General features: G+C 37.8%; 1 pseudogene; it reads right to left on the bottom strand.

Moving 5' to 3' along the window:
• Positions 1-4,710: 4,710 nt before the first annotated feature.
• Positions 4,711-7,144, bottom strand: part of LOC102480736 (calmodulin-like) — a 3,948-nt pseudogene continuing 1,514 nt past the window's right edge.

Here is a 7,144-nt window from a genome sequence, read left to right as displayed (position 1 = left end):
AAATACAGGCTGCTCTAGTCCTTCGAGAAGCCCATTGCTCATTTTTACCTGTCAGACACAGGCACTATTCTGCAGTGTTACAGCCTCATCCACGTCATCACTATTATCATCACCTTCATTCAGAACCATTTGGGCCCTTCCAGTATTGTCAACAAATGAACAATGGAGCCTCTTCATTAACCCCAAAACCTTCTCTAAAATCCATTTCTTCTAACTTAGGATGAACTTTGCAAAGGTATATTTTTTGCATATGAAGAGGGTCAGACATAATTTCTTTTTTGCGTTTGACATATACAATCCTTCAAAATCGGCATTTTTTCTTTTTTTTTTTTTTTGTAATCAGGTATATGTGCTCACCAGAAGCAGAGAGAGGGAGGGAGAGAGAGAGACAGAGAGAGAGAGAAAACTAGAAATCATCTTTCAGAGGGAATGGTCATGCCTCAATCTCTTCTCCTCCATTTTCTTCTTGGAAATTTGGGTTTGCATGCACACATGCCCGGCATCATTTTCAAGTCACTGGATTCATGCAGTTGGCTGTGCATGAGATCCAGCCACCTTAACCTCCATGCCACCTGCTGACACCAAAGTTACCATCCTGTACACAGTTACCTCATCCCTGAACACAGTCATGGGAAGAGCTGTGCCAGGCATGCACCACTGTGCTATTAATTGCCATGTTTCAAACATTGGCAACAACATGCATGGCATTCTTCATACCAAACTCCCATTTACATCATTTCTAAAGTTTATTTATTTCTCTCTTTCACAAGAGGGAACAGAGAGGTGGCACACCCAACAGAATCATCATGCCACACTCCACGCCAGCCCGGCCGGTCTGGATCATGGGCATGTGCGTATGCACACCCTATGTACACTAGGGTTGTGACCCTGGGACCTTCTATGTGCATTCAGCCATATGGAGCACTGGCATACTATGACCCACTGCAACTGGTCCTAGCCTCTTTTTCAAAGCCTTCCATACCCACATCTGTGTTCACCATTGTCAGCCTGCTATTTGAGAGGGTTTTTATATTTATTCTTCATTGATCAAAAGATACCCTGGTCACATGGCTGAATTAATAAGGTCGCATTTGCTAGAAAGTACATGGCATACATGTCATTTTGGATGAGAATTTCAGCCAGAGTGTAATCAGAGCAGTTGTCAAGGAATAACAAAATCTTACAATCATCATCCAGCCCAGTTTCCCTGAAGTGAAGCTGGTACAAACTTTTTTGTGCAACCAATCAGGAACAATGTTTCTGGTATTTTGTGCTCTTTCATAAACACAGTAATGAAGTGATAAGAAATTCACTCCTTTAAAGGAACAAGGATGTTGTGGCTGGCAGATAGCATGGTGGTTAAAGGCACTGGACTCCCACGTGATTGACTGCAGTTCAAGTCCTGGACCTGGCAGCTTGCATTCTCACTTTCCCTCTCTCTCTATCTCTCTGTCTCTCTTTGGTCCAATTAATAATAACAATAATGATGATGATGATAAATAAAGTTAAAATAATTCTTAAAAAAAAAAAAAGGATGCAAGCTTTTGCCTGTCACAGCAAGTTTACAGTTGTGCTTGCCTGCCGTGTTAATACTTTCTAACACAGCTCTTCTGCCTTTGACAACCTTAATTCCTATAGGGCTCTCTCATAAGCTATAGTCTGCATCTTTCTGCCCAAACAGTGCTGTTTGCTCAGCATTATCAACTTGTTCTGGTGCCTGAATTTTATCAGAAATGGCCTTGGAAACCTCATCAATGAATGTCTCCACAAATTCATGATCAGTGGAAGCTTAATCACCAGTGATCTATAAAAGCTTAATATTGTGTCTTTTCTTAATTTCTGCAGTGTGCTCACTGCAATGCTCCCACCCTCACTCTCACTGCGATCTCCATTTTTAGCTTTATGCTAAAAACTTTTTCAAGTGTTTCATTAATTTTGGCTTATCACTTTTGGCATAAAACAGCAGCAGTTAATCTTTCTGTTTCTTTGGGTTATACAGGGATCATTCACCTCCTTACTCTTCTGTGAGACGTTTTCCACAGCTGAAGGAGAATAAATGCATCCTATTTCCCTCAGGGATATTGAATAAACTGTGTGCTGGTGTGTGCATTTTGACCAAAATTCATTTTACAATGTCAAGGTGGAATGTCCCACTTGCGGAAATGTCCCACTTTGAACATTTTTGGGTTACACATTTCCCTTTAGGGATGCTCATTCCATAAGTGCTAGAAAGAAAACAGGGAGTTGTCATGGGAGGTTGTTTGTGCCCGAGCAGCTCACTCTCTTCCTTGTTGGTAATTGCGTATTTGGTCATGATTTGTGTGTCTAGGAGACGTTCCTTTAGGGTAGGGAGGATGTCCCTGAGGAAATGTTAGAGCAGCTGAGATCTGAAGAATAAGAGTGCAAGACAGGAGAGGGCAGAGGCCTTTCCAGGTGTGTGTGTGTGTGTGTGTGTGGGGGGGTGGCATGTGCAACAGCTTTGTTGGAAAGGAGCATAGCTTATTTGAAGAACTTTAGTTAAAAGAGCAAATGAATTGTGAGATGAAGCTTAAGATGAAGAAAAGCAAACAATTACTCAGGGTCCCAATGGTCATGTTAAAGATTCAGTTGTCTATATGAGGATGTTTTGTTTTTGTGTTTCTATATTATTTATTTATTTATCTATTTATTTGTTATAATTTTTCAAGCCACCCGTCCAGGACTCCAGCCACAGTCACCCATGTGGAAACTCAGTGCCTTTTCCACCACACCACCTGCTGGGCCCAATGTGAGGAGGTTTTAAGCAGCATCTGTTTCCATATGTTGTGGGAAAGAGAAAAGATAAAGACGCACTTCTAGCTGCAGTAGAGAGGGCGTGAGGGGGGCGAGAATACAGTTCAGGAACATACATAAGGAAGATCATTGAACAACAGAATTTTGAGATATTTGGTCAGAAAAAAAAAAAAGAACTTATTGTCACTATTCCCAGAGAATACTACTGGGAGTACAGGTGGATTAATCCCTGTGTTAGCCTGACCTGATGACATCAGAACAGAACTTCGTATTTTTGTCTTTTCAGTTTTTATGCCTATATGTGCAGAACAAATTATACTTAGATTCTAATTGGCAGGTGAGGCCCCAACACAGATATCCTCCGGGAACACCCCGAGGATTAGGCAACAGAAGAGAGTAACTATTAATCCACTAGAATAATAGAGCCTCACTCTAAGGGATTGGAACATTTTGGTACAGATGAGTTTAGGCATAATGTGTAAACAGCATAATAAATATTATACCCTTGAGTTTAGAAATGACTGTGTAGATTTTCCTTCTAATGAGTTACTCTAAACTTTTCTTCTCTTAAAATTTCAGTTTTAGATAATCAATATCACTTGATTTCACATGGAGAATTCCTTTGTTTAAACCTCTTTAAAATATAGTTTTTTAAGAATATAAATATTATAAACATTGAAAGTAACAGGAAGTATAATAATATGTAAAAGTTTCCCAAATCAGATTACTTATTTTTCATACTCTTTTAATCATCTATTACACTTGAGAGCATTTATATAAAGATAAAAATAACAAAGTATCAACATACACAATCTTCCTACAGATTCTACCTGTTGTAGGCATTTTCTCTTTGCCATGTTCCCCAACAATTTATTTCATAGAATCAGTATATTGGTAAGGAAAGAACTGGAGGATCTCTGAAGGAAAGAGGAAGAAAGAATAGAAAAGGATTATAGAAACAGAGTAGAGGAAGTAAAATTAGAACCTCTGGGACTTTGGGAGGGCTTAAAGTCAGGAAAAAGGAACAATTCAGAATTGTTCGCATGCATCAGAATGACTGAAAAAAAAAATGTTAGTCAAGATTTGTTTTGGGAGGTAGGAAGTCAAACACTTATTTTCAGTTTCAGCAAATTTGTTATATTGGGTGTAAGTATATGAATATATAACATGAAATCCAAATTATACTCACAAATTGAATATGTGACTTCAGGAATATTACCTGATATTACTAAACTTTGTATTATCTTCTGTAAAATGATCTCATGGGAATTTTCTAGGGGGAGGGATGACATACTATAATTTTTTATTGGAAAACAAATATACAACTTGGAATGAATTTGAGGCAGCTTGTGCCATAAGTAGATTTTTCTGTAAGTGGCTAAACAAAGTTTAAAAAGCAAGTAATAATCAAAGAAAATGTTGATGGTACAGAATCAGTGGTACTAGAACACAGTGTATGAGTATCTGAATAATATACCCGTTTTGCAATAATGCAGCTTTTAAATACGTATTGTTGACTGTTCATAGCCCACACAGAATTACAACTTCACACTTCAGCAACAGCATGCTGACAATTTCTGAAGAAAATTACTTAAGAAAATACATAATCTAGATGTTTCCCTGTTTGACCAACTCCATCTTAGCTTAGATTTGCAGAAGGCCTTAGAGACACACAAAGTAAACTTCGCGTTACATGTTACTTGATCAATTTTCTAAAATAAAGTCTCAGGACAATCACAGTAAGCTATAGAAGAAACATGGAGGAATGAATCTTGATTACTACAAACACTTTTTTTTTTTTTTTTTTTTTTTGGTGTGTTACTATACATGCTTATTTTTTTGTCAGAAGAGAGAAACCTTTTACAGATAAGTTATAAACTAAGAAAAGGCAAATAAACAATTTTGCACAAGAAATTTAACACATTTTTTACAATGATTTCACTTTGCTGTCATCATTTGTACACTCTTCATAGTTTACTTGATCATCACCATCAATATCTACTTCATTTCATCAACTTCTTCATCTGTTAATTTCTCTGTAAGGTCATAACATGGTGAAGTTCTGCTGTGCTAATAGAGCAGCCATCATCCTTCTCAAACACATGGAATGCTTCTATAAGTTTTTCTTCACTATGTCTTTCTTTTTTCTTGCCATCATTGTCAGAAATTCAAGGAAGTCAATTGTGCCATTACCATCAGCATTTACTTTATTAGACAGTTCTGTTCCTAATTCCTTTGTTATTACATTAATAGTTCTATCACCACCCTTGTCAAACAGTGAAAAAGCTTCCTTGAATTCTGCAGTTTGCTCTTTAGTCAGTTGATCAACTATGCTGCAAATGCTCTCCATTTCTGACAACGGACTGCTGACTCCACTAAGACTAATCATCTCATGGGACTCTCATATAGACTAAATTAGACAATACATGCAAAGTGCCTGGTAGAAGTAAGTGCTCAGTAAGAGATAACTCATCATTATTATCCCAGGCAGATGCTCTGAAAGCTACTTAGGCCACATTTCTCAAACTCTTCTCTGTCTACACCAAGCAGCCACTAACCAGTTAAGGAAGAGTGGTTTGAGAGTGTAGAACAGTAGATGTGGTTAATTAAAAAAAAAAAAAAGAAAGAAAGAAAAAAGGAGAGGAGAGAACTAGCAAACTCAAACAACATATGATATGTAAAGTGGATAAGCAGCTTTTTAAAATAATGTGATAAATACAGATTATATAAAATCTGGCATTTTAATCATGTTGAACTGTATGATTCAATAGTGTTAAGTATACTTACATTGTTGCTTAACTAATATCCAGAGCTTTTTCATCTACAGGAACTAAAACTCTATACTCATTAAACAACAACTTTCCATACCTGTCCACCCCTCAGAATAATTGGCCCCTGAAACTAACATTCTACACTATTTTTCTATGAAAGTGACTACTCACTCTAGATACTTCATATAACTATAGCTGTCTTTTTATGACTGAATCACTTCACTGAACTTTATGTTCTCAGTGCTCATCCATGTTGTAGCATGGATCAGAACTTCCTTTCTTTTCAAGTTTGTGTGTATCTACTGCATTTAGTTTATCCACTCATCATCTATGGACATTTGGTTTGCTTCTGCTTTGGCTATTGTGAATAAGGTTTCTATGACTCTGGGTGTACAAACATATCTTTGAGATTTCAATTCTTTTGTATATATAACGAAGTAAAATTATTAGATCTAATAATTGTTCATTATAGTTTCTGGAAGATAAATCATGCTTTATAAAAGTTAGTTAATTCTCTTAGAATAAAGGAAGTACTGAAAAGCAGAAAACAGGAACAATTACATTATATGTGGAGCAAAAACAATAAAAGGGAGGTTGATTTGACACAGAGAAGGTCTACTGGAAAGTGATTCTTGGACTGCCATAGATCCTATATTCAATCAGACAAAATTGACCCCTCACTACAAGACTGGGGAATCTGTCTCAAGAGATCAAGATGGCCAACAGGAAGCCCACAGCACTCATCTCCACTGCAACAAGAAATAAAATATCAATTACTCAGACACATGGAACTGAGATTTATAAGGAAGGAAACTTGAAACCACCAAGGAAAGATCTGAAGTTTTCTAAAATGTGACGTATTGAGAGAAACAGCAGAGAAAAAACATGAAGCACATGGAATCAACAGAAACTCCCCTTTTCTGGAAAACAGTGAGCCAGATGTAACCATGGATGACATTTCTATGAATAGTTACTTGATGTCCAGCATCCTGCACAGTCCTGGCTCACTGAGAATATCCTGAGATTCACAGGCTTACATGGCTCCTGGAAAGGATCTTGCCTTGTTAACCTCAACTCAAAGGACACACGAGTGGTGCCATTTTGAGCATGAAATAACTGTTGAAAAGAAATCTGTATCCACATTCCTGAAAATCTACTAATCCCATTAGACCTGCAAGGGTAGCTACAGTGAAGACCCCATAGATTGAACTGTAGAGATGTAACCCCCACACCCCAAACAATATACCATTATATGCTCCAGAATACAGTTGGACCAGTGCAGTGGGATGACTATTCTGAGGAACAGATATTGGCATGTGAATGCACTCTCTTCTCTCTCACAAAAGAGATGGAGGAAATTGTATATTCCTCTCTGACTCCCCAAGCAAGCCTGTAACCTTCCCCAAGTCTTGAAACTCTGCAAAAAGCTTTTGTCCCTTCTGTTGCTATTTGAAGCACACCTTCTTGGGATCTCCCTGAACTGTGAGTGTGAAAAGAGGGGAGAGGAAGCATAGCTGATGAAAAGAAGGATGCCAGGTATCTCTCCTTTCTGGGCACAGAAGAAGATACGAGGATGAAGAAAAGAGGCCTGACAAGAGTCC

The sequence above is a fragment of the Tupaia chinensis genome, unplaced genomic scaffold (genome assembly GCF_000334495.1).
Source record: "Tupaia chinensis unplaced genomic scaffold, TupChi_1.0 Scaffold147980_1, whole genome shotgun sequence".
In the NCBI taxonomy this organism is placed as follows: Eukaryota; Metazoa; Chordata; class Mammalia; order Scandentia; family Tupaiidae; genus Tupaia; species Tupaia belangeri.
The sequence above is the reverse complement of the archived record's forward strand: the minus strand, read 5'-3'. Positions and strand labels throughout refer to the sequence as shown.